General features: G+C 38.4%; 1 long non-coding RNA gene across 1 annotated transcript in view; it reads right to left on the bottom strand.

The window, feature by feature from the left end:
• Window positions 1-950: 950 nt before the first annotated feature.
• The window catches only part of LOC132652337 (uncharacterized), an 83,256-nt gene continuing 56,550 nt past the window's right edge, over window positions 951-27,656 (bottom strand). The window contains exons 2-5 of the long non-coding RNA XR_009589836.1: window positions 25,282-25,439; window positions 24,978-25,097; window positions 1,774-1,871; window positions 951-1,064 (exon numbers count right to left, since the gene is read on the bottom strand). This is a non-coding gene — a long non-coding RNA (uncharacterized LOC132652337). The remainder of the gene's footprint in view (window positions 1,065-1,773; window positions 1,872-24,977; window positions 25,098-25,281; window positions 25,440-27,656) is intronic.

Below are 27,656 nucleotides of genomic sequence, written 5' to 3'. Positions count from 1 at the left end.
ATTTATATTACCTTTGGAAACATTTTTTAGTGGGCTCATGCCATTTGTTTCTCAGAATGGCTCCAGCTCTAAGTTACAAGTTTAAGTTAACTTTTTGTTACAGATGTTATAGATTTTTAACATTTCCAATAACCAATAATCTATAACCAGGACATACAAAACATGGTAAATTTATATATTCAAAACAGACAGACAAAACTTTAAAAAAATTCTTTTAGCTGTAATTTCAAAGGAGGAACATTTTGCTACTTGTTGAATCTAATTCTCATGACCATAGAGGCTTATAGTTTTCTTACCTGAGAAGCTGCTGTTGCCCCTTAAGAGCTGCCTGCCTGCACAGTAGTCTCTCCATAGGGCGGGCTGTATTCCCAAGAAGACCTGTGTCAGACCAGAGACCAGAGCAGTGGCAGAGCTCTGCCAGACCAGAGCCTCCCAGAAATGGGCAAGAGTTAAGTCTAGGGAGTTAGAAACAGTCTGTCCCATGTTGTATGTCATTGGAATCTCATCCAAATAAATGAGAACAGTCACCAGAGATAGCTAGCCAGACAAACACAAAACCAAACAATAGATTCACCCAGGTGAGAGTCCTAGCAAACAGACTTGAGACCCAGTGCCCCTGCGAGGCCTTCCGTCTTCACCCGTTAAACAGACCTGGGACCCAGAATCCCTCTGAGACCCTTTGTCCTCACCTGTTAAATAACCTGGGACCCAGCATCCCTTGAAGTGACTTGGGGCTTTTTACCCTCACCGGGATCTGGGACGTAGCCCAGATCTCCTTGACCGTAGCCTTCCAACTCGTCAGCCAGAGTCCTACTGACATGACTGCCTCTTTGGCCACTCACTGCCTGCTGCCTTGAGATCAGAAAAAGACACAGAATAACATAACAGAGACACAGGATAGCAGAACAAAAACACAGAACTTGGCCAAGGCAAAAGCACTTACCTTGGGTTCTGATCCTCTGGCTCAGGGGTCCAGGGTGTCTTGGGGTTCCCCGCCAATGCACCAAATGTTATGCCCAATTTATGAGACTCCCCAAAAGACCTCCAGGGAGTTGAGTCTGTTGCTAAACACAAGAGGATCTTTATTCACAGCTCAAGCTGGCCTCTCACCGACACCAAAGCACTGGTATCCAGCAGAGATCCCCAAGCTCCAGATTGTGGGTGATTTATAGGTCCCAGTCCCTCTCAGTGCTCCCAAAGCAGGGGATTCTAGCCTGGCAAGTTTCTATTGGTTAATGCATAAAAAGGGGATGCTACATTTCAAAATTGTTTGCTATGGGAAAGTGCCAGGACCATGAACAATTCTAGCTTTATTTGTTTTCTTTAACCGGGGTGTGAGGGGTAATGGCCGGCCTTGGCTTCAGTCCTGTCCTGTGTTGGCCTTGGGTTTCAGTCCTGTCCTGGACTAATAGGCCGATGCTAGGGGAGAGGGGGCAATTATCTCAGTCTGTGCTATCTCCAGGAGGTAGGTCATCCAGGCTGCTTTCCTGGCAACCAGTATATTTAATGAGCAGCAAGGTCAGCTCTTCCCTGCAGTTGGCTGGCTCTGCCTAGAAGTAGCAAGGTCAACTGGCCTGATATGTTTTAAACTTTTTGGCTCAGTAACCCAAAAACCTAGTTTTTAATTTTTTGGTCTCTCAAAACAAATTCAAATGGTATCCAGAAGCACTGTGTCTTCCTCCATTTTCAACATAGAAAATTATCTTTTTTAATTTCAATACCCCCCCCCAAGGTCTTTAATTTCTTAGACCCAGATTCCCTTCTAGAGCTTACCAGATCAGATGCTTGAGGCTTCTCAATCTGTCTCTGGCTCCTGCTTCCAGGGAGAGGTATTTTTTTCTGCTTCACTGGATCCCAACCCCTTCTTCACTCTGGAAAGTTATTGGGTCCACAAATGTTTGCTTCACAGATCAACAAGAACCCTTTTCAAAATGATTTAGCTTTCTGCCTTGGCTAGCAAAGTCTGGCTTTGAGAAGCTTGCTTGTTAAAAAGCCACTTTTTCTTTCTACCTAAAGAAACTTCCTCTTTGGGGTTCATATATATCAATTTTTTTGTTTTTCTGCAGCCTGCTGGAGGCTTGGCTGCTTTGTGGGGGGCATCTGTCTGGTTAGGAACCTGTGAGCTCCTGCTTTAGAAATTATGGTTGTTCTGATTTTTTTTTTCAATGCAGTTTATTCAGGAACATTCTGATTTTTTAAGGGACAGAACTAAGAAACTTATCTGTAGTTTATTTTCTACATAAATTCTTGCTAGATTACTGTAAATTCTGTCCCACAATGGTATACTATTTGTTGCTGATTATTAATATTTGTTACTTATTTCTTTTTTTGTTAAACAGTGGTTATTCCTAAACCAGCTGTATATCCAAATCACTACACAGAGACTAGGATTTATTTAATTAACCTAGAACACAATGCTGGGCAATAATTACTCCGTCCTAAACCTCCAAGTATTCAAAGTTTCCTCCCATTCAGATTTCCCACATCATACTTGCTTTTTTTTTAAAAAAAAAATTTATTTATTGTTTATACAGCATTCACTTACATGTATGCCTGCACACCAGAAAATGGCACCAGATCTCACTATAGATGGTTATGAGCCACCATGTGGTTGCTGGGAATTGAATTCAGGATCTTTAGAAGAACAGCCAGTGCTCTTAACCTCTGAGCCATCTCTCCAGCCCCTATAGTTGCTTTTTAGTCATATTTTAGGGCCCGTTAATTTCTCCAGATATTTCCAGGTCCTCTACTTTCAGAACTATCCTCTCTGACCCCCTCCCACTCTTTTCTTTCTCCTCTCCTCTGGGCTAGGATGTCACACCCTATTCTCTCCATTGCTCAGCATTGACTCATTTTTTTTATGTCAATACAGAGCACAATTAGTAGCATATTTACACAAACTTGAGACATGTGATGCTTAGAATAAGCATCACAATGGAATGTACTGATTGAAGCCAGGGGTAGAGAAATCAGCATTTGAGTGAACAAGGGCAAATTGTACACATTACACAAGAACATTATACCAACACTAAGAGAACACAGATGTCATCCCAGATTACTATATCCGGTAAAACTCTCAACTATCATAGACGGAGAAAAAAAGAAATTCAATAACAAAAACAAATTTAAACAGTATATACCCACAAATCCAGCCTTACAGAAGATACTAGAAGGAAAAATACAACCCAAGAAAGCTAACCACACTCAAGAAAACACAGGAACTAAATAATGTCACTACAGTAAAATTAAAAGAAGCCAAGTACACAAACACACTACCACAACCAACATGAAAATAAAAGGAACTAACAGTCACTGGTCATTAACGTCTCTCAATATTAATGGACTCAACTCTCCAATAAAAAGACAGACTAACAGAATGGACGTGTAAACAAGATCCAACATTCTGTTGCATACAAGAAACACACCTCAGTCACAGAAATAGATATTAGCTGAAGGTAACAGGCTGGAAAAGATTTTCCAAGCAAATGGACCCAAGAATCAAGCTGGAGTAGCGATTCTAACATCTAATAAAACAGACTTTCAATGAAAGTTAATCAGAAGACATAGGGAAGTTCACTTCACACCCATCAAAGGAAAATTTCACCAAGAAGACATCTCAGTTCTGAACATCTATGCCCCAAATACAAGAGCACCCACATTTGTAAAAGAAACATTAATATAACTGAAACCACACATAGATTCCCACACATTAATAGTGGGAGACTTCAACACCCCACTCTCACCAAAGGACAGGTCAACAAAACAAGCTAAACAAAGAAACAATGACACTAACAGATGTCCTGAATCAAATGGACCTAACAGATCTACAGATCTTTTCATTCAAACACAAAGGAATTTATCCTTTTCTCAACACCTCATAGAACCTTCTCCAAAACAGACCATATAGTTGGCCACAAAGAAAGCCTCAAAAGATACAATAAGATTGAAATAATCCCTTGTACTCTATTGGACCACCAAGGACTAAAGCTGGACCTTGACAACAACAGAAATAGCAAAAAGCCTACACACACACGAAAACTGAACAACTCTATTCAATGACAGCTGGGTCAGTGAAGAAATAAGAAATTAAACGCTTCCTAGAATTAAATGATAACAAAGGCACAACATACCCAAATTTATGGGACACAATAAAAGCAGTGCTAAGAGGAAAATTCATAGCACTAAGTGCTATGAAGTGCCTTCATAAAGAAATTTGAAACACCTCATACAAGCAATTTAAAGACTCATCTGAAAGCTGTAGAAAAAAAAAAGAACCAGACACATCCAAGAGGGGGTAGGCAGCTGGAAATAATCAAACTCAGGCTGAAATCAATAAACTAGAAAGAAAGAGAACAATTCAAAGAATCAAAACCAAGAGCAGGTTCTTTGAGAAAATCAACAAGATAGACAAACCCTTAGTCAAACTAACTAAAAGGCAGAAAGACACCCTCCAAATCAACAAAATCAGAAAAAGAAGGATGTAACAACAGACACTTAGGAAATTCAAAGATTCATTAGGTCTTACTTCAAAAGCCTATACACCACAAAATTCGAAAATCAAAATTAAATGGATATTTTTTGATTGATTCCATTTAGCAAAGTTGAATCAAGATCAGGTAAATCAATTAAATAGTTCTATATCCCATAAGGAAATAGAAACAGTCATCAAAATCTCACATCCAAAAAAAAAAAAAAAAAAAAAAAAGCCCAGGGGCCAGATGGTTTCAGCTCAGAATTCTATCAGACCTTCAAAGAAGAGCTAACTCCAATTCTGTTCAAACTATTCCACAAAATAGAAACAGAAGTAATATTACCAAACTCATTCTATGAAGTCACAGTCACCTTGATACCTAAACCTCACAAAACCCAACAAAGAAAGAGAATTTCAGACCAATTTCCCTTATGAATTCTGATGTAAAAATACTCAATAAAATACTCACAAACCAATTCCAAGAACACATCAAATATATCATCCACTATGACCAAGTAGGCTTCATCCCAGGTATGCAAGGATAGTTCAATATATGAAAATCCATCATTGTAATCCACCATATAAACAAACTGAAAAGAAAAAAACAACAACACATGATCAAATCCTTAGATGCCAAAAATTTTTTTTATAAAATCCAACACCCATTCATATTTAAAGTCTTGGCGAGATTAGGGATACATAACTAAACATATTAACAGCAATATACAGCAAGCCTAGAGCCAACATCAAGCTAAACAGAAAGAAACTTAAATCAATCCCACAGAAGTCAGGGACAAGGCAAGGCTACCCACTTTCTCCATATCTCTTCAACATAGTTCTTGAAGTCCTTGCTAGAGAAATAAGACAATTAAAGGAGATCAAGGGGATACAAATTGGAAAAGAAGAAGCCAAAGTATCACTATTAACAGGTGATATGATAGTATACATGAGTGACTCCAAATATTGTAGCAAGGAACTCCTACAGCTTATAAACACCTTCAGCAAAGTGGCTGGGTACAAAATCAACTCAAAAAAAAAATCAACTCCTGTATACAAAAGACAAAAGGGTTGAGAAAGAAATTAGGGAAACAACACCCTTCACAATAGCCTCAAAGGACATAAAGTACCTTGGTGTAACTCTAACCAAGCAAGTCAAAGACTTGTATGAAAAAAACTTCAAGTCTCTGAAGAAAAAATTGAAGATATGAAAAGGTGGAAAGATATCCCATGCTCATGCATCAGTAGGATTAACATGGTAAAAATGGCCATCTTACCAAAAGCAATCTGCAGATTCAATGTGATTCCCATCAAATCACCAACACAGTTCTTTATAGACCTTGAAATAAAAATTCTCAACTTCATATGGAAAAACAAACAAACAAACCAACAAACAAAAAAACCCAGAATAGCTAAACCAATCCTCTACAATAAAAGATCTTCTGGAGGTATCTCCATCCCTGATCTCAAGCTGTAGTATAAAGTATCAGTAATAAAAACAACATGGTATTGGCATAGAAACAGACTGGGAGATCAATGGAATTGAATTGAAGTCCCAGAAATAAACACACGCACACCCATGGACACCTGATTTTTGACAAAGATGCCAAAATTGTCCAATGGAAAAAAAGATGCAACACCATTCAACAAGGCCATTTGCTCAACTATGTTCATAGCAAATTTATTTGTAATATCCAGAATCTGGAAACAACCTAGATGTCCCTCAACAGAGGAATGGATACAGAAATTGTACACTTATGCAATGGAATACTACTCAGATATTAAAAACAAGGAAATCATCAAATTTGCAGGCAAATAGATAGAACTAGAAAAGACCATCCTGAGTAAGGTAACCCAGAAGTTGAAAGACACACATGGTATATACTCACTTATAAACAGATTTTAGCCATGTACTATAGGATAACTATACTAAAATCCACATACCCAAAGAAGCTAAATAACAAAGAGGACCTCAGGGAGGATGCTTAATTTTCTTTCAGAAGGACAAACAAGATAGACAATGAAGCAGTGGAAGAGAGGGAACAGAATGTGAGCCTACCACAGATGTCCTCCGAAAGGCTCTGCCCATCAGGGGATTGAAGCAGTTGCTCAGACTCACAGCCAAATTTTGGGTAGAGTGCAGGGAGTCTTATGGAAGAAGAAGGGTACAGAAGAACCCAGAGGAGACAGGAACTCCACATGGAGACCAACAAAGCCCAAATCCCTGGACCCTGGGGGACCTACAGAGACTAAAATGCACCAACCAAGTGCCATGCATGCAGAGGACCTAGAACCTCTGTTCAGATGTAGCCTATTGGCAGCTCATCTCCTTATGCGCCACTGAGTAAGAGGAGCAGGGGTTGCCTCTGTCATGAATATGATTGCCTGCTCTTTGCTCACTTGTGTCTGGAGATGTGGTTTTACCAGGCGACAAAAGAAGAGGAACAAGGCAGTCCTGATGAGACTTGATAAGCTATGGGCAGATGGCAGAAGAGGAGAACTTCCACCTTCAGTGGACTAGGGGAAGGGGATAAAGGGGGAGAAGGGGAGAGGGTGGGTCTGGAAGGAGTTGAGGGAAGGGGCTTCAATCAGAATATATAATGAATAAATTTAAAAAATTAAAATTATAAAATAAAACATACCCCTACCCCCAACCCTGAAATATTACCTTTTCTGCCTTTGACTGAGAAAATTAATCCTTCATTGTCTGCTAAACCAGCAGTGACTTTCTCTGAAGAATAGGCCAGGGAAGACAATACTAATATGCCTCAAGGCCCATCAACAATTGCCTCTAGATCTTTAACCAGACTTAAAGTTAGAAGGATCCTAGAAGGGAGATTAAAAAGTACAGTCTGTGAGGAGGTATGTTAAACTACTAAAGAGCTTAATGAGTTTGGTAATTCATTCAAGCAGAGGTCTGGGGAATACATGTAAGAATGACTTTTCAGGGGAACATCCTTATACCCTTAAATAACACTGTATCAGATTGCGTTTATTGATTTGCGCCCATTGAATAGGGATTACATATTTAATATGGAAGTTAACACAATTTTTTTAAAAAAGGCATCAAAAGTTAGTTCAAATGATTGGCTGAAACATTTGATAAAAGATGGCAGACTGAAAAGAGTTGGAAATGCCTGACATCCTTTGGCTTATCGTTGATGAAGGTATTTTAAAACTCATGGAAACTACAATGGTAGAGTGGGAGGGTATGCTGGGTAAAACCTAATCCTTCAAAATGGGAAGGTCCAGAAGACACATTCTTTATTAATCCTCTAAGATTAATAAAGAGGAGCACCAGTACATTTGAAGAGCCTTGTTGTTCTGCTTTTCTTGTGACAGGCCTTAGGGTTGGAGATGCTGCTGCTTAGTTAGATGAATTAAATGGGTTTGATTAGGCTGCAAAGTAGAAAGAGCACTGGCTTATCAAAGTCAACGTGATCATAGTTATCATAATGGCCAGCACAGACAAAGCAATGCCCATAATGGCCTGACCCACAATGGTCGGCAAAGGCAAGGTGAATTTTATGGTGGCATGACACATAGGGACCTTTGGTACTAGCTAATCGATCCTGCTATTTCCAGGAATGAAATAGATAAAAAGTCTACTGCATTATTTTTATCTGCATGAGCAGAACAATTTTCAAGCAAATGAAAAAATTATGTTGGATCACACAAACTGGAATCTCAGCCCATGAACCAAATTTTCAGGTTACAGTCAATTTGCAGACCCAGAACCCCTTGAATGGACAGCAAGGTTTCCCTGAAAAAGGACCTTGATAAAATACCTAAGAATTTTACTATTATCCTTTCCCCAGAGATACTTGTGACATTTTACAAAGGAAACTGTACACTGAGGAAAACAATCAGACTTCCCAGGGACTGTTGGATACTGGTTCTGAATTGATGATGATTATGGACCGTAAGCAACATTGTGGCTCTCCAGTTAAGTGAAATCTTATAGAAGTCAGGTTATTAAGGGAGTTTTGGCTGAAGTTCAACTCATACTAGGTCCAGTGGGTTCTCAAACTCATGCTGTGGTTACTTCCCCAGTTCCATAATATATAATTGGGTAGATATACTTAGAAGTCAGAAGAATTCATACATTTGGCTCTCTGGTGGAGTGAGGGCAGTTATGGTTGGAAGGATGAATGGAAGCCTTTAGAGTTGCCTATGCCAGGCAAAATAGTGACTCAAAAACAATTCACATCTCTGGAGGAACTGCAGAAATTAGTACCACCATCAAGGACTTGAAAGATGCAGAAGGGTGGTTTCCACCATGTCTCCCTTAGACTCTTCTATCCAGCCAGGGAAAAGACAGATGGATTGTGGAGAATGACAGCTGACTATTGAAAACTCAATCAGGTAATAACTCCAGTTGCAGCTGCTGTACCAGATACACTGTCCTTACTTGAGCAGATTAGCACATCTTCTGGTATATGCAGCTATTGATCTAACAAATGCCTGTTTCTCAGTATTTGTCTGTCAGGACCACCAGAAGCAATTTGCTTTCAGTTGTCAAGGCCAGCAGTATACTGCTATAGCTCTACCTCGAGGATATATTAACTCTCCAGCACTGTGTCATAACTTAGTTCAAAGGGATCTTGATTGTCTCTTTATCACATTGGTCCACTATGTTGAAGACATCATGCTGATTGAAGCAAGTGTACAGAAGGTAGTACTCATTTCGAACTGTGAACTGTGGTGGTTTGAATAATAATGGACTCAATAGGCTCATATATTTGAATGCTTATTCATCAGAGATTGACACTATTTAGAAGGATTAGGAAGTGTGTCCTTGTTGGTGTGGGTGTGTCCTTGTCAGATAAAGTGTATCACTGGAGGTAGGCCTTGAGAATTCAAGAGCTCAAGCCAGGCTCCCTGTAGATCAGGATATAGAACTCCCAACTACTTCTCCACCACTATGTCTGCCTTCATACTGCCATGCTTCCTGCCACGAAGACAATGGACTAAACCTCTGAAAATGTAAACAAGCCTAATATATGTTTTCGTTTTAAAGAGCTGCCAAGGCAATATAATATTAAGACAGTAACACATATGTGCATCAGAGAATGAGAAATAAGTCCAACCAAAATTCAAGGGACTTCTACTTCAGCAAAATTTGTAAGTGTGGGGCATGCAGAGATATTCCTTCTAAGGTGAAGAATAAGTTATTGTATCTGATCCCCCCATCAAAAAAAAAAAAAAAAGCACAATGGATCCAAGATGGCGGTGACCAGCATGCGCGGTATCTGAGGGGCAGAGGATCTGAAATTGGTGAGTGGAGGGGCAGCTGAACCCAGAACATTGACATTGAGGCTTCCTGGGAGAAAAGGAACAAACTGTGAGCTAAGACCATTTGGACTCAGGTCAATGGCGGACTTCTCTGCGGACTTCTCCTGGGGACTCGATCTTCAGGCACTTCCCCTTGATGGACCTCTCTAATTCCCTCCTTGGTGGAGGCAGAGGCGGCAGAGGTGGCTCACAGCTCCTGCCACAGAGTTCAGTGCCCAAGGCTCCTTGCAAAGAGAGCAGTGCCTGTGGCTCCACCGGGTCAACCAGATCCATGGCTTCCCAGGGCCTTCCAGAAGGCATATGTTCCAGTGGCCTCCTAGTTCTGCCATGGTGGCTAGACTCCCAATGGACCGCAATACCAGCCCCCAAGTTCTGTGGCTGTAGCACCACTGAGTGACAGGATCGCCTACACTTGCATTCTCCAGCAGGATCAAATCTGAGAGTAGAGAACAGGGGGAACCCCTGTGCTTTTCAAATGGCTCTGCTAGAGAGTGAGTGCATCTTCAAGTGAGTGCTTCCAGAGCCCCAGATCCAGGATCCCTCTACGATAGCAGCCAGACATTGGATCCCTACCACTGACAGCCCCATTGTGGGCAACAGAAGGATCTTTGGGACAGTATTCTCAACACTGAAGCCCCTGCTCTGCTAGTCTACCAGTGAAGTCCAGGCAAACCACTCCCGGAGCCCAGACAGATCTGAATACCAGAAGGACAGTATGACTGGCCTGTAGACCACTGAGGTATTCAGGAAATCTGCACATGCACATTGCACCTGTGAACAGTGCCTGAAAACTGGGCCTGCGAACAGCACCATCGTCTCCTCCCTGTCCTGTGCCTGCACCCCCTCCCCACATTCCAAGTATCTACACTCTCTAGCACCCTCTCCTTCAAGACACAATTCCACGTATGCGTGCGTGCTTGCTTGCCTGCAATTGTGCATCTGCGCCAGTGGATCTTCTTCCGTTAGGTATAGCTGAAACACCAACGCACACTCTCAAACCAGTGGACCTCTCTCATCTTCCTGAAGAATACTCCAGACACCAGAGAAAGATGGACCGAGTCTGAGGTACAGACTCCAGGAACAAACAGTGAAGGTTACAGATAAGCAGATGGCTAGAGGTCGGTATAAGAACACACCCAACAAAAATCAGGACATTATGGCTTCACCAGCAACCCCTAAAATCAATGGATATTTCAATTCACCGGAAACACAGGAAAATGACTTTAAAGTTATGCTTATCCAGTCATTAGAGGTACATAAAGAGGAAACAAACAAATCTCTCAGAGAAATAGCCACACAAATAGAGGCAATTAAAGAGGAACCAAATAAATCTCTCAAAGAAATAGCCACAAAAATGGAAGCAAGTAAAGAGGAAATGAACAAAGCTCTCAAAGAAATAACCACAAAATGGAGGCAAATAAAGAGGAAACAAACAAAGCTTTCAAAGAAAAACAAAAAACCCTGAATAGAGAAAACAATTCTGTACAACAACAGATTGTTGGGAGGTATCTCATCCATGATCTCAAGCTCCTATGCCCCTACCCCAGTCCAATGATAGGAGAAGTCCTCCTACCCTTCCATCTGATCATAGTCTATCAGGTCTCATCAGGACTGGCTTCATTGTCTTCCTCTGTGGACTGGTAAGGCTGCTCCCCCCTCAGGTGGAGGTGATCAAAGAGCCAGCCCCTGAGTTCAGGTCAGAGACAGTCCCTGTTCCTATTACTGGGGAACCCTCTTGGACACTGAACTGCCATGGGCTACATCAGTGCGGGGGTTCTAGGTTATCTCCAAGCATGGTCCTTGTTTGGAGTATCAGTCTCACATAAGACCTCTGTGCCTAGATTTTTTGTTTCTGTTGCTCTCCTTGTGGAGCTCCTGTTCCCTCCAGGTTTTTCCATCTCCCCCTTTTTTCATAAGATTCCCTGTACTCTGCCCAAAGCTTGGCTGTGAGTCTCAGCATATGTTTTGATACCCTGCTTGGTAAAGTCTTTCAGAGGCCCTCTGTGGTAGGCTCCTGTCCTGTTCCCTATTTTCTCCCTCTTTCGATGTCCCATTTGACTCTCTGAATGAAGATTGAGCATCTTACCCAGCATCTTATCAAGAAGGGTCATCCTTCTTGATTATCTTCCTTAGGTATACAGATTTTAGTATGATTATTCTATATTATATGTCTAATATCCACTTATAAGTGAGTATATATTATGTGTGTCTTTCTGCTTCTGGTATACCACACTCAGGATCATCTTTTCTAGTTCCCACCATTTGCCTGCAAATTTCATGATTTCCCTGTTTTTAATTGCTGAGTAGTATTCCATTGTGCAAATATGCCACAATTTCTGCATCCATTCCTCAACTGAGGGACATCTGGGTTGTTTCCAGCTTCTGGCTGTTACAAATAAAGCTGCTATGAACATGGTTGAGCAAATATTCTTGTTGCATTCTTGTGCATATTTTTTTGATATATGCCTGGAGGTGGTATAGCTGGATCTTGAGGTGGCACTATTCCTAATTGTCTGAGAAAGTGCCAGATTGATTTCCAAAATGGTTGTACAAGGTTACATTCCCACTAGCAATGGAGTAGGTTTCCTATTTCTCCACATCCTCTCCAGCATGTGTTGTCACTTGAGTTTTTTATCTTAGCCATTCTTATGGGTGTAAGGTGAAGTCTCGGGGTCATTTTGATTTGCATTTCCCTGATGACTAAGGATGTTGGGCATTTCTTTAAGTGTTTCTCTGCCATTTCATGTTCCTCTATTGAGAATTCTCTGTTTAGCTCTGTATCCCATTTTTTAAAAAATTGGATTAATTGATTTGTTGCTGTTTTATTTCTTATGTTCTTTATATATTCTGGATATTAGCCCTCTGTCAGATATAGGATTGGTGAAGATCCTTTCCCAATCTGTAGGCTGTCGTTTTGTCCTGACAACAGTGTCCTTTGCTGTACAGAAGTTTTTCAGTTTTATAAGGTCCCATGTATTGATTGTTGATCTTAGAGCCTGTGCTGTTGGTGTTCTATTCAGGAATTTTGTCTCCTGTGCCAATGAGTTCAAGGCTCTTCTCCACTTTTTACTCTAGCAGGTTTAGTGTGTCTGTTTTTATATTGAGGTGTTTGATCCACTTGGGCTTTAGTTTTGTGCAGGGTGATAAGTATGGATCTATTTGCATTTTTCTACATGTACATTTTTTTACATCCAGTTAGACCAGCACCATTTGTTGAAGATGCTATCTTTTCTCTGTTGTATAGTTTTGGCATCTTTGTCAAAAATCAGGTGTCCATAAGTGTGTGGGTTTATTTCTGGATCATGTATTTGATTCCATTGATCTGCCATTCTGTTTCTTAATCAGTACCAAGAATAATTAAATAATTCTTAATTATTACTGTTGCTCTATAGTACAGCTTGAAATCAGGGATCGGGATACCCCCAGAAGATCTTTTATTGTAGAGGATTGTTTTAGTGATTCTGGGCTTCTTGTTATTCCATATGAAGTTGACAATTTTTCTTTCAAGGTCTGTAAAGAATTTTGTCGGTGATTTGAATTGCATTGAATCTGTAGATTGCTTTTGGTAAGATGGCTATTTTTACTATGTTAATCCTGCCAAGCCATGAGCATGGGAGATCTTTCCATCTTCTGATATCTTCTTCTATTTCTTTCTTCAAAGACTGAAAGTTTTTTTCATACAAATCTTTGACTTGCTTGGTTAGAGTTACACCAAGGTACTTTATGTCCTTTGAGGCTGTTGTGAAGGGTGTTGTTTTCCTAATTTCTTTCTCAGCCTTTTGTCTTTTGTATACAGGAGGGCTACTGATTTTTTTTTGGAGTTGATTTTATATCCAGCTACTTTGCTGAAGGTGTTTATCAGCTGTAGGAGTTTCTTGGTAGAACTTTTGGGGTCACTCATGTATGCTATCATATCATCTGCAAATAGTGATACTTTGACTTCTTCTTTCTGAACTGAATCCCCTTTATTTCCTTTAATTGTCTTATTTCTTTAACAAGAACTTCAAGTACTATGTTGAAGAGATATGAAGAGAGTGGGCAACCTTGCCTTGTCCCTGACTTCAGTGGGATTGATTTAAGTTTCTCTCCATTTAGTTTGATGTTGGCTATAGGCTTGCTGTATTTTGCCTTTATTATGTTTAGGTAAGTGGGCAGCCTTGACTTGTCCTGATTTCAGTGGGATTGATGTAAGTTTCTTTCTGTTTAGCTTGATGTTGGTTATAGGCTTGCTACATATTACATTTACTACGTTTAGGTAAGCACCTTGTATCCCTAATCTCTCCAGGACTTTAAACATAAATGAATTTTTTATTTTATCAAATGAATTTTCAGCTTCTAAGGGGATCATCATGTGTTTTTTTTCTTTCAGTTTGTTTATATAGTGCATTACATTGATTACATTGATTTCCATATATTGAATCACTCCTGCATACCTGGATGATATCTTTGATGTGATTCTTGGATTCGGTTTGTGGGAATTTTATTGAGTATTTTTGCATCAATGTTTTTTGGGTCTTTGTGAGGTTTAGGTATCAAGGTGACTGTGGCTTCATAGAATGAGTTTGGTAATATTCCTTCTGGTTCTATTTTGTGGAATAGTTTTAAGAGTATTGGTGTTAGCTCTTCTTTGAAGGTCTGGTAGAATTCTGAGCTGAAACCATCTGTCCCTGGGCTTTTTTTTTGGATGGGAGACTTTTGATGACCACTTCTATTTCCTTAGGGGATATAGGACTATTTAATTGATTTACCTGGTCTTGATTCAGCTTTGGCAAGTGGAATAGATCAAGAAAATTGTCCATTTCATTTAGATTTTTAAATTTTGTGGCATATAGGCTTTTGAAGTAAGACTTAATGATTGTTTGGATTTTCTCAGTGTCTGTTGTTATGTCCCCCTTTTCATTTCTGATCTTGTTGATTTGGATGGTGTCTCTGACTTTTAGTTAGTTTGGCTAAGGGTTTGTCGATCTTGTTGATTTTCTCAAAGAACCAGCTCTTGGTTTCACTGATTCTTTGAATTGTTTTATTTGATTCTAATTTATTGATTTCAGGCCTGAGTTTGATTATTTCCAGCCATCTACTTCTCTTATGTAGGTCTACTTTTTTTTTCCTAGGGCTTTCAGGTTAGCCTTTACATTGCTGGTATGAGCTGTTTCAAATTTCTTTTTGAAGGCACTTAGTGTTATGAATTTTCCTCTGCTTTTATTGTGTCTCATAAATTTGGGTATGACGTGCCTTCATTTTCATTGAATTCTAGGAAGTCTAATAATTTCTTTCTTTCTTTATTCCTATCTTGACCCAGCTGTCATTGAGTAGCAAGTTGTTTAGTTTCCATGTGTGTGTAGGCTTTTTGCTATTTCTGTTATTGTTGAGGTCCAGCTTTAGTCTATGGTGATCAGATAAGATACAAGGGATTTTTTTTCAATCTTCTTGTGTCCTGACTCACAGGACTGTCAGTGTAGAACCTGGAGATGGGTGTGGGAATGGGCTGGAACAGGAGATGCAAAGAATGGAGACAAGACAGAATTCTGATCAAGTCTCGGTTTATTGTACTTTAGGTTACAGATTATAAAGAGTAAGAATGGGCAACTTGGGAGGGGGAGGAAGTAGTTTCAGTGAAAATCGCAAAGCAGGGTATTCTCAAGGAAATTCTAAAAAGTGGGAGGACAGTAGCACGAGGCAAGTTCTCATATGCATAACTTGCCAAATCTAGACGGTTGAATAAACCTCTACAAAGCTCAAAACAGCACCTGTGGTCCAGGGATGGAAACTCACTGTACCATGCAAGGCACAATATGCATCAGAGATTTCAAGAAGGCAGGAGTCAAACAGCCATTCTTGTATCTGTTGAGGCTTTCTTTGTGACCAGCTATATGGTCTATTTTGGAGAAGGTTCCATGAGCTGCTGAGAAGAAGGTAAGTTCTTTTGTGTTTGGGTGAAAGGGTCTGTAGATGTCTGTTAGGTCCATTTGATTCATCACCACTGTCAGAGTCATTGTTTCTTTGTTTAATTTCTGTTTTGTTGACCTGTCGTTTGTTGAGAGTGGGGTGTTGTAGTCTCCCACTATTAATGTGTGGGAATTTATATGTGATTTCAGTTTTTTTTTTAATGTTTCTTTTACAAATGTGGTTGTCCTTGTATTTGGGGCATAGATGTTCATAATATTATGATGTCTTCTTGGTGGAATTTTCCTTCAATTAGTATGAAATGACCTTCACCATATCTTTTGATTAATTTTGGTTGAAAATCTATTTCATTAGATATTAGAATGGCTACTCCTGCTGTCACAAAACATTTTAAGCAATACTTTATAACATGTTTGGTGGCTTCTCCTGCTAAGGGATTTGCCATAATGAATCCTGAAAAAGTATCAATTGTTACATGAACATATTTTAGTTTTCCAAATTCTGGGATATGAGTTACATCCCTTTGCCACAAGTGATTGGAATTTACCATATTGAGGTAAATTAAAATGTTCAGGACAAGAAGAACATAATCTTACAATTTGTCTAGCAGCTTCTCTGGTAATATTAAATTGCTTTCTTGTACTCTGACAATTTTGATGGTGTAAGGCATGGCTTGTTGAGCCAATTCTTGTTGAGTTAATCCAACCAAGCCTGTGGCTTGATCTGCTAAATCATTCCCTAAAGTTAGAGGTCCAGCAAGTCCTGAATGAGCTCTAATATGCTCTATATTATAAGGCTGCACATGGCTCTGGATACTTTGTTGTATATTTTAAAATATAACTTGTATTTGTTTATTAGTTGTACCAACATATGTTACAATCTCTAGGACTTGCAACACCTTTGCTATATAATGCTATCAGTGTATAAGTTGAAAGAGTAGTAGACATATTTTTGAAGACTGCAGCTACAGCTCATAATTCTATAACTTGAGCTGAGGCTGGTAATGTTTGCAAAACAAAAGTTTGTCCCTGCAATACATATACAGCTTTTTCATTTGAGGATCCATCTGTGAATACTCTTGGAACTTGAGGCTCTTGTTTAAAATTTTTTTTTAGGAAATACAAAAGTATGCTCATTGACAAATTGAAGTAATTTATCTTTTGGATAATGATTGTCAATATGTCCTAAATAATGAGCAAAAGCTATGGCCCAACAATCTGCATTTTGGAATAACCAGTCTATTTGTTGTTTGGGAAAGGAACTCCAATTAAGGAGGGGTCTCTACCAAGATACTTGTGAGTTTCTATGTGAGCCATTTGAACTAAACTAGCCAATGATTCATAATTTGGTGTTAGAACTCACAGAAGACACAGGCAAGTACAACCATAATAATGGTCCTTCTTGTCACAATACAGCAGTTGGAGTATGAACAGTAGCCAAAATATATGCACCCAATTTTTTTGAATAATCTATATATTGAAAATGTTGTTTTTCAAAAGCTAATTCTATCTTTTGCAAAGCATCATGAGCTTTTTTAGTAAGTTCCCTTTTTGACAAAGGATCAGCCTCTGGTTGTTGACTATTAATATTTATTATTGATATATCTTTTGGTTAGGCAGAGGTTATTCCTAAACCAGCTGTACACCCAAAACACCACACAAAGACTAGGATTTATTTATTTAATCTAGAGCACAATGCAGGGCAATAGTAACTCCATTCTAAACTTCCAAGACTGCATAGTTACCTACCCATTATACTTGCTTTTAGTCATAGGTTAGGTCCAGTTCATCTGTCCTCATAGTTTGATGTCTTCTCCTGCCCATATCTGCTCTCACATTCTTCCCACTGGCTTCTTTCTCCTCCTCTCTAGACCAGGATGTCCAACTCTATTCTCTCCACTGGCTGGTTGTTTAATTGACAATTACGGAGAACAAATGGTGGCACATTTACACAAACCCAAGACAGGTGATGCTTAGAATAAACATCACAATGCAATGTCCGGATTGAAACCAGATAATGGAGTAGAGAAATCAACATTTGAATGAACAAGGGAAAATTGTATACATTCCACAAGAACGTTATACCAAAATTTCCTCCTGTAAGTCCAATAAAAGACTCCTTTTTAATACAATAAAAGTTATAAAATTTATGAAAACTATTAAGTAAGATTTACATGTGCAATGTCCAGTTCATGTGCATTTGGCAACTCAGGAGAAAGTATTTGATTATCTATCATCTCTTGACAACTTTAGAGTTCTATACTGAAATTAATTTTTATTGGTAGTACCTTTATGAAAACATTTTCTTAAATTCTAAACAATTTAAGCTTAAATGTGGAACTATAACTATTTGGTCTTCAACCCCACCAGAGGCTTGAGAAGGAATAAAATTAGTTACGGGAGTAAATAGGAAGTGCATGTTAGTAGCTTCCAAAAAATAAAAAAAAAAATGTCAGACAGTTTGCTGCTTGAACAGTCACCCATAACTCTCTATAACGTTGGAGCATCATCTTCAGTCTTCTGGCTCAGAATATTTGACAGACATACATGTGAAGCAGGAACTATTTAGGACTTGCTTACCCTATCTTGGCAGAGTTCGGCAGTCAATTTGTCCTGCCTTTAAGCTTGCCCATTTTTGGCAGAATTCTGTCTGTTGTGAAATGAGGGCATTTTCTTTTTGCTTAATAAGCTTATTTGCCACATTTGAAGCCATCTCCATATGGAGGTTTTTCTATGATAATTATCCTCTTTGGGGTGCTGCTAGGAGTGACCTGACTCATTGCCAAAGAATCTTTAAAATAATGACATTTTAAATGCCATATTCTGTAGGTCTCTGCAGTTTTTGAAAACTTACCTATCTTTATGTAAGCGACCTGTCTACAAAATCATAGCTATCTGTTAAAGCTAGGATGTATACTCCTGTGATAAATTAGACTAGTGTCTGACATGACTATGAGTTTATTAACTAACAATTAACAATTATCTAATCCCCTTAATAGTTTGTAATAGCAGTTTAAAAGTATTGGAAGTAACCTTGAATTTGTATCAATACACTAAAATTTACCAATGTATTAAAAATAGGCTTAGTTTTGCATCAATATACAAAATGCTATACCAGAGTTAAAAATAATCTTATTTAAGAATAACAAATAAAACCTTAAATTGAGTAGATTCAATAATCTACCCTTTATCTTATTATTCCTCTAAGATATCCCTTTATCCCCCTTTCTTTCTTTCTTTCTTTCTTTCTTTCTTTCTTTCTTTCTTTCTTTCTTTCTTTCTTTCTTTCTTTCTTTCTTCCTCATTTTTTCTTTTATTATTATTATTATTAATTACACTTTATTCATTTTGTATCCCCCCATAAGCCCCTCCCTCCTCCCCTCCCAATCCCACCCTTCTTCCCCTTTCTGAATGCATGCCCCTCCCCAAGTCCACTGATAAGGGAGGTCTTCCTCTCCTTCTTTCTGATCTTAGACTATCACTTCTCATCAGAAGTGGCTGCATTGTCATCTTCTGTGGCCTGGTAAGGCTGCTCCCCCTCAGGGGAGGTGATCAAAGAGCAGGCCAATCAGATTATGTCAGAGGCAGTCCCTCTTCCCATTACTATGTAACCCACTTGGACATCAACCCCTTCTCCTTATCTATGAAAGAAAGAGAAAAGAAAAAAAAAGAGAGAAATCCCTGCATCTAGCCTTGTTTTCTCATTGAATAAGATCATTACTAATTTATATCCATCTCCCAATTAAAATAATCATTCATAGCCACAGAAAACAACCAAAAACCTACCCAACCCCCTTTAAAGGGATGTCGTTCTCATGAATTTTTTCTATCTGACTTTTTGGAGACACAGAAATCCTGTTTGGGAGCCCAAAAAAAATTGGGAAAAATGGCTAATGAAGTAAGCATTAACATTTGTGGTCCAGTCTTTGAATGTTGAGAAATTTCAGGCTTAATAGAAGCCCTGTCTGGAACAGTCTAAAATGCTGGACCAATTGAGATTAGTAGCTTTCTTCAAAGCTCTTTTGGGAGCAGGCTTTGATGAGAAACAACAATTGAAACAGTTGAGGAAGGAACAAGCAGAATGCTGGAACATGCAAGATGCTAGAACAGATGTGTCAGTGTCTCAGCATGCTGGAAGAATGAATTCTGTCAGGTTAGATCCAGCGTCTCCAGGGTCTGGTCTTTTGTTCTGCAAACATATAATTTCTCACAAGCATTAAACAGTTCTAAAATTATAAATGTATGAGATGTGCATGATTAAACTAAACTGTAAACCAGTTTTATCTATGCGAATTAAAAGAATGGCATAACAAATTTTGAGGATATTGTAGTCAAGGATTTATTGGCCAGGTATTGTTGAAGATCTGGCTGGAGACATTTTTATGTCTCAGTTTTAGAGTTGTTCCCATGTGAAGGGATCATCAATCTATGCTACCTCTTCTGTTTAGTCTTCTTGAATTCTCTATTCTTGTGTGTGGCCAAGATCTTCAGGTAGTCTTCCTCTGTCATTTCTGATTTTTATTAATTTTGCTGGAACCCATAATGTCTCTTCTCCTATATGAACATATGCAAAACCTCTATCTCAGTGTAACATATTCCCTGTTCTCCATTTTGGAATTAGGACCTTTTTATGCTGCTCTAATTCAGCAGTCCTTTCTAAATTCCACTGTGTCTTAGCAGGTATGGTACTTATCTCATTTAAACATTTTAAAATTGATAAATCATTATTTGATCTATTTTGGGGAGATATTACATTTCCCTTCTGGTTTATGACCATTTTTTTTAAAAATTACTGTTTGATATTGATGTAAGCAGTGATTAATATTTACTATTGATATATCTTCTGGTAACATTGCTGTTAATCATGAACAGCTGTATACCCAAATCACCACACAGACACTGGGATTTATTTAGTTAACCTAGAATACAATGCTGGGTAATAGTTACTTCCTCCTAAACCTCTAAGCCTTCATAGTTTCCTAACATTTAGATTCACCCACATTATATTTGCTTTTAGTGATATACTATGTCCAGTCCATCTCTACACATCATTCCAAGATCTTCTCTAGCTCTGCTCTCCAAGCTCTCCTCTCCCCTTTCTCCTCCCACTCATTTCCTTTCTCTCCTCCTCTCTTTCCTGTCCTCTGGATCCTGCCACTGCAAAACATTGTAGCTAGTTGCTTTATTTTGGCCTGTTTACACAAATGTGATACAGGATGCTTAGAATGAGTATCACAATGCAATATCCGGATTGAAACCAGAGAATGGGAGGAGATATCAGCATTTGAATGAACAAAAGTAAGGTGTATACATTTTAAAAGAACATTATACCAACAGATATTTTCATAACTGTTTGACCTGTAGGATTATAAGTTATATCTGTAATAGGTTTCATGTCATAATATCTAAAATATTATTGAATTCCAATGGAGATACATGCTGAAACACTATCCCAGTTTTCACGAGCATCTCCAAAACATTCACCATCTCTTACAAATGTGTAGCATTAGAATCATGCTCTCCAGCATTTAAGGTAAAAGCTCACTGGAATTATGAATATGACTCTATGGCATGGTGCATGTATTTCAGTTCTCCAAAATCTGTAAAATGGAGCACATCAGCCACTGCATGATCTTGTTCCAGGATGGCACTAAACAGGATCTGCATTTCTTTTTAAATCTCAAAACCATTCCTTAAGGACTTTATTTTCTTAGACCCAGCTTCCCTTTCAGACCTTACCAGTTCAGATGCTTGAGGCTTCTCTGTCTCTGGCTCCTGCTTCCAGGGAGAAGAATTTTTTCTGCTTCCCTCACTGGATCCTGACCCCTTCCTCACTCTGGGGAATTATTGGGTCCACAAATATTTACTCCTCAGACTTGCAAGAACCCCCCTCAAAGGGATTTTGCTTTCTGGCCTTGTCAAAAAGCCACTTTTTCTTTTCTATCTAAAAAAAAAAAAACTGCCTCTCTAGGGTTTGTATATATCAATTTTTGTTTTTCTGCAGTCTTCTGGAGGCCTTGCTACTCTGCAGGAGGTCTGTCTAATCAGGAATATATGAGAGCCTAGTTTAGGAACTGCCTTTGCTTTGTTTTTAAGGAACAGAATTGAATAACTGTTCTATAGTTTTACTTTCTATGTAAGCTCTTGCTGGATTACTGTAAATTCTGCCTCACATTGGGCACCATTTGTTGTTGAAGGTTAAACTTTAATATTGATTTATCTTTTAATTAAACAGTGGTTATTCCTAAACCAGCTGTATACCCAACTCACCACACAGAGACTAGAATTTATTTACTTAACCTGGAGCACAATGTAGGGCAATAGTTACTCCATCCTAAATCTTCAAGCCTGCATAGTTTCCTTCCATTCAGATTTCCCACATTATACTTGCTTTTAGTCATATCTTAGGTCCATTTCATCCCTTCTTCTGGTTCCAAATCCTCTCTTGTTGATCTCTGCTCTCCGACTCTTCCAAATAATTTCCTTTCTCCTCCCCTCTAGACCAGGATGTCCAACCCTATTTTCTCCATTGCTCAGCACTAGCTGCTTGTTTCATTGTCAATTACAGAGAACAAATGGTGGCATGTTACAGGAATTAGAGATAGGTGATGCTTAGAATAAACATCACAGTGCCATGTATGGACTGAAACCAGAAAGTGGGGTAGAGAAATCAGCATGTTAATGAACAAGGGTAAATTGTATTCATCCCACAAGAACATTTTTATCAACACCTTTATAGAGCATCTGATTCGTAACTACTTTACTCGGACTGTAAAGGTACACTCCTATGTTACTCATTACATCTCTGCACCACAGATTAAGAAAGACCAGGAACAATATATGGTTTAAAGTTTCCCCCTTGTCCTTCCTTATCCTTCCAAGTTAATTCATCACTACGTTATTCAGGACATTGGCTTTGTCCTATCCCTTGTAATTGTGTAATAGAGGATTGTTTAGGCCAATGCATAGGCCACTGATCAGCAGTTAAGACAGAGACATCAGCTCCTGTATCCAATAACCCTGTACATTTTCTTCCATTAATTTGTAACACTAGTTCAAGTTGATTGGGGCCAATAGCCCCAATAAGTATCCAATAAGTATCAGAGGATCCAAAACCTGCATCTCCTCTCCTCTCCTTACTTGCATTTTTTTTTGTCTAAATTTGGGGAAACGATATTAATTGACCTTGTTTTATTACAGAAATTCCATTTGGAGAGTGTTTCATAATTTTTATTTTCCCTTCATAATCAGCATCAATTACCTTGGGAGCTACTAAAATTCCCTACATACTTGTACTACTTCTTCCTAGTAATAATCCTATAGTCTCCTTAGGTAATGGACCATAAACTCTTGTAGGTAGGGGCCTGCATCCCCATTTAAGGAGTTAATACTGTATAGGTGGAGGAACTGAGGTCCAGTCCTGTGCTACCTGTGAGGTCCTCTGACCAGGGGACTGGAGGCAATTAGCAAGAGCATGGTTACCAGGAGGAGATTATTTATTATGGAAGTCAGAATTTGAAGAGCAGTGTCAAGTTATAGTTGAACTCAATCAAGCACAAGGAGTTCCTATAACTTATGACATGCTTGTTAGGGAAGGAATCTACAAGGAAACAGTACAGCAATTCGATTTTGATGTAGCCGTTTATGCTCAAATAAGTGCTGCTGCCCAAAAGGCCTGGAATAATAATACAGAGGTCCTGAATGACTTCCTTGTTGAGGGATGAAGTTCTGTAGCACCCCATAACATTGTTGCAGGGCCTGGGGCTGGTCCCTTTTTCAGGTTCCCTGCATTAAAGTGTTTCCTTTTAAAAGAGATGCAGCATCTCTTTTAGACTTACGTTCATTAGCTCAATGCTTTTCTCTTTTACATCTTGGGCATAGACCAGGTTCCTTTTGATTCCCTTCTTTTTTACAGCATTAGGAAATTTTTTCTTTGATGTCCCACTTGCCCACAACCAAACCAACTCCATTCTTTGGGTCTTTCTGTTGCTGAAATAATACCTCTTTAAGAGTCTTCCCTCTTAGGGTGGCAGCCAGAGCCACTCCTTGAGTATAAGATGGCCTGATGTCAGAACATAACCTAATATAGTCAGAAATATTTCCTTTCTTCCAAAAGGTGCTTGGCAGGCACTGTTAGCATTTTCGTAGGCCAATTGTTTTACTAATAGTAATCCAGAATTTGTGTCTCCTACAATCTGCTTGCTGCTTGCATTCATCTTGCTACAAAATCTTGAAACAATTCATCAGGTCCCTGACAAATTTTAGACAAATCCTCCACCTGTCTACCGGGTTGTGGAAGTTTATTCCAGGCCTTTTGGGCAGCAGCACTTATTTGAGCATAAACGGCTACATCAAAATCGAATTGCTGTACTGTTTCCTTGTAGATTCCTTCCCTAACAAGCATGTCATAAGTTATAGGAACTCCTTGTGCTTGATTGAGTTCAACTATAACTTGACACTGCTCTTCAAATTCTGACTTCCATAATAAATAATCTCCTCCTGGTAACCATGCTCTTGCTAATTGCCTCCAGTCCTCTGGTCAGAGGACCTCAGTAGACAAGGACTCTAACAGAGCTTGACTAAAAGGTACTGTAGGACAATACTGAGCACATTCAATTTTCTATTCTTTTAATTGTTTAAAAGGTATAAGAGTATAGATTCTCACCATATTACCCTGTCCATTAGGTTGCTCTAGAACTGGAAAATCATAAAACTCAATTATATCTTCTCCGTTTTGCTTAGTTTGTTGTTAAGAAGCTTGTAAAGGGGACACAGTTGCTTGTACAGTCGACAAAGGAAAGTGTCCACTTGTCTTTTGCATTATAACCCCAGGAGGAGGGTCCAAGCATGCAACCAATGAGGGATTTGGAGCAGGGTATTGAGCCTCATTTTCCCTAGCGGTTAATTCTCCAATTTTTCTGTTTATTTCCTCCAAGCCACATTCCAACTTTTAAATTTCTTTTTGCCAAGGCTCAAGTTTTTTAACATTCCTAGCCTAAGTCAGAGGTGTCTCTTAGAATAGCTGCTTCTTCCTCCAATTCTGCAACCTCATCAGTATGTAGGTCATCCTCAAAGTCTTCTCCTAACAAGAAATTATTATCATTATTAGGGACATATAACTTTTTGGGAGGAGCCGAAGGTTTAATTTCATTTTGTCCCGAAGCCTCCCATCTTACTTTCCTTTTTCTCTCTAACCCTGAAAATTTCACTCTCTCAGTCCTGTGCCACACATACAGACTTTCTAATTAAATTCCACACAAAAAGCATGAGGCTACTGCTTTGTTCTGTTTTTACTCTCAAATTTTACTCACCATGACCTTTTCTCTTTAGTTTATAATCTGAGCTCGCCAACACCACAGTGTCCTTCACTGCTTCCTTGCATCTCAAGTCCCCATTCAGGTGCCAAACTGGCCAATAGAGTCAAACAGTTCCTGGGTGGGAAATAAAGAAAATAAAATAAATAAAATAAAAAATAACACACTACACACAAGATTGGTTTGAGAGGGCTGCCAGTAGAAACTGTCACACCTGGTTTATTCCACAATTCCTTTTTATATTCAGAGCAAAGCACCTCGATACAATGAAGGGATTCATAAAGACAACAAATTTGTTTACCTTGATCACTTGTCTGTGTGATCCTCACACACAAAAAAGGAAGTGGGCTTGGTAAAACATCCTGTCTATCCCTGTCTCCAGATGATGGTCAGGATGAAAACATGTTTTTCACTGAGAACTCTCCACATCCCATTCACCAAGATCAAGCAGGCTTCATCCTAGGAGTGGAGAATGGTTCAACATATGAAAACCCATCAAAGTAATATATCATATAAGCAAACTTTAAAAAAATCACATGATAATATTATGAAGTGCTGAAAAATATTTTTGACAAAACCCAACACTCTTTCATGTTAAAAGTCTTAGAGAGATAAGGTATACAAGGCATGTACCTAAACACAATGAACAATATATAGAAAGCCAATAGCCAACATCAAACTAAGTGGAGAGAAATTTAAAACAATCCCATTAAAATTAGGGACAAGAAAAGGCTGCCTACTCTCCCTGTATCTATTCAACATAGTGCATGAAATCCTAACTAAAATAATAAGGCAACTGATGGAGATCAAGGGGATACTAGTTTGACAGAAAGAAATTGAAGAATTGCTATTTGCAGACACATAAGTGACCCCCAAAATTCTATCAGAGAACTCCTACAGCTGAAAAACACCTTCAGTAAAGTGTCTGGATACAAAATTAACTCATCAAAAATCAGTAATGCTCTTTTATAGAGGAGATAAATGGGCTGATAAAGAAATTTAAAAAACAATATCCTTCATAATACCCACAAATAATATATAACATCTTTGAGTAATTCTAACCAAGGAAGTGAAAGACTTATATGACAAGAAATTCAAGTCTTTGAAGAAAGAAATAAAAAAAGATGTCAGAAGATGGAAAGATCTCCCAAGCTTGTGGATTGATAGGATTGACATAGTAAAAATGGCCATCTTGCTGAAAACAGTCTACAGATTCAATGTAATTCCCAATCAAAATTCCCTCACAATTCTTTACAAAACTTGAAAGATCAATCTTCAACTTCATATGAAAGAAAAAAATACCTCAGGATAGATAAAATAATTATGTACAATAAATGAACTTCTGGAGGTATTGCCATACCTGATATCAAGCTGTACTACACATTATTTTAAAAAAAGAATTAGTAAAATAAGAACTACTGAATCTTATTTAATGTTCAAACTTCACAAATGGCAATCCTCAACAAGGTTTGTCCATCCCCTAATATACTTTAAAAATGTTACCTAAGAGGAAAAGGGAATTTATATATGTAATTATGTTAAGGATATTAAGATGGAATCATATTGAACTACAAAGATGTTCACTAAATCTAATGATAAGTATTCTTATAAGGGCAAAAAATGATACAGAGTGAGTAGAAAGCTATGTAAAATGGATCCTTAGAATGAAGTGATATAGTCATAAGAAATACTGATGATCAATAGAATCTGGAGATGATAAGGGACGTAATCTCCTCTTGTGCTTCCCAAATTAATAGCCTTATTAACATATTGATTTCATAAATTTTACCTCTAGAACTGTGAGAGACTGGATTAGTTATTTTGAGCCACCACATGTATGGTAAATAGGCATGAAAATGAATACAAATACTTACAAATGAATGCAACTGATAATGTGTTTAATTAAGAGGAGAGTCATACAGATTACCAAGACTCTTTGAGCCTATCATTCTGGAGAGTAGACAGTAAATGTGTCAACCAGTAACTAAAAACACAACTTAAGAAATAATGTTTGACTATAAGGCTTCCATGTTGTGGTAGTTTTAATATGGTAGTTGAATGGCATTTAAAGGCTCATATATTTGAATGCTTTCTTTTTGGTTGTTGGAACTGTTTGGGAAGAATTAGGACCTATGGCCTTTTGGAGATGTTTCAATGAGTGTGAGCTTTGAGGTTTCAATAGACTCACACTATTTACATTGTGTTCTCTGCCTGCTTTTTACAGATGACTGTTCCTGCTGTTATGCTTTTGCTTAATCATTCTAGACTCTAACTCTCTGAAACCCAGTTAAAACCTTTCTTTTATAAGTTTCATTGGCCATGGCATTTTATCACAGAAATTGAAAAGTAACTGATACACATTTTTAAATCAGGTATGTGATAGGGCATACTTATAACCTCAGCATTTGGGATAACGAGAGAGAAGGACCAGAAGTTCAATTCCAACTTAGGATATGTAGGAAGACTCTAACTTCAAAAAAGAGAGAAATGATTGAAATTGTATGAACATGATTCAGAAGGAAGGCGTTACTTTATATTACCCTCTATAATATTCTATGACCATTTATAAATATTCTATGTTCTTTTATGTAATTCATAGTGGAATGTCTGTGTATGTAATATGTACCAGATTCTGCTAAAACTGAGAGAAAAATGTATTATGTTTAAAAATATTGT

The sequence above is a fragment of the Meriones unguiculatus genome, chromosome 2 (genome assembly GCF_030254825.1).
Source record: "Meriones unguiculatus strain TT.TT164.6M chromosome 2, Bangor_MerUng_6.1, whole genome shotgun sequence".
Classification (NCBI taxonomy): Eukaryota; Metazoa; Chordata; class Mammalia; order Rodentia; family Muridae; genus Meriones; species Meriones unguiculatus.
This window is presented reverse-complemented; position numbering and strand designations above follow the sequence as displayed.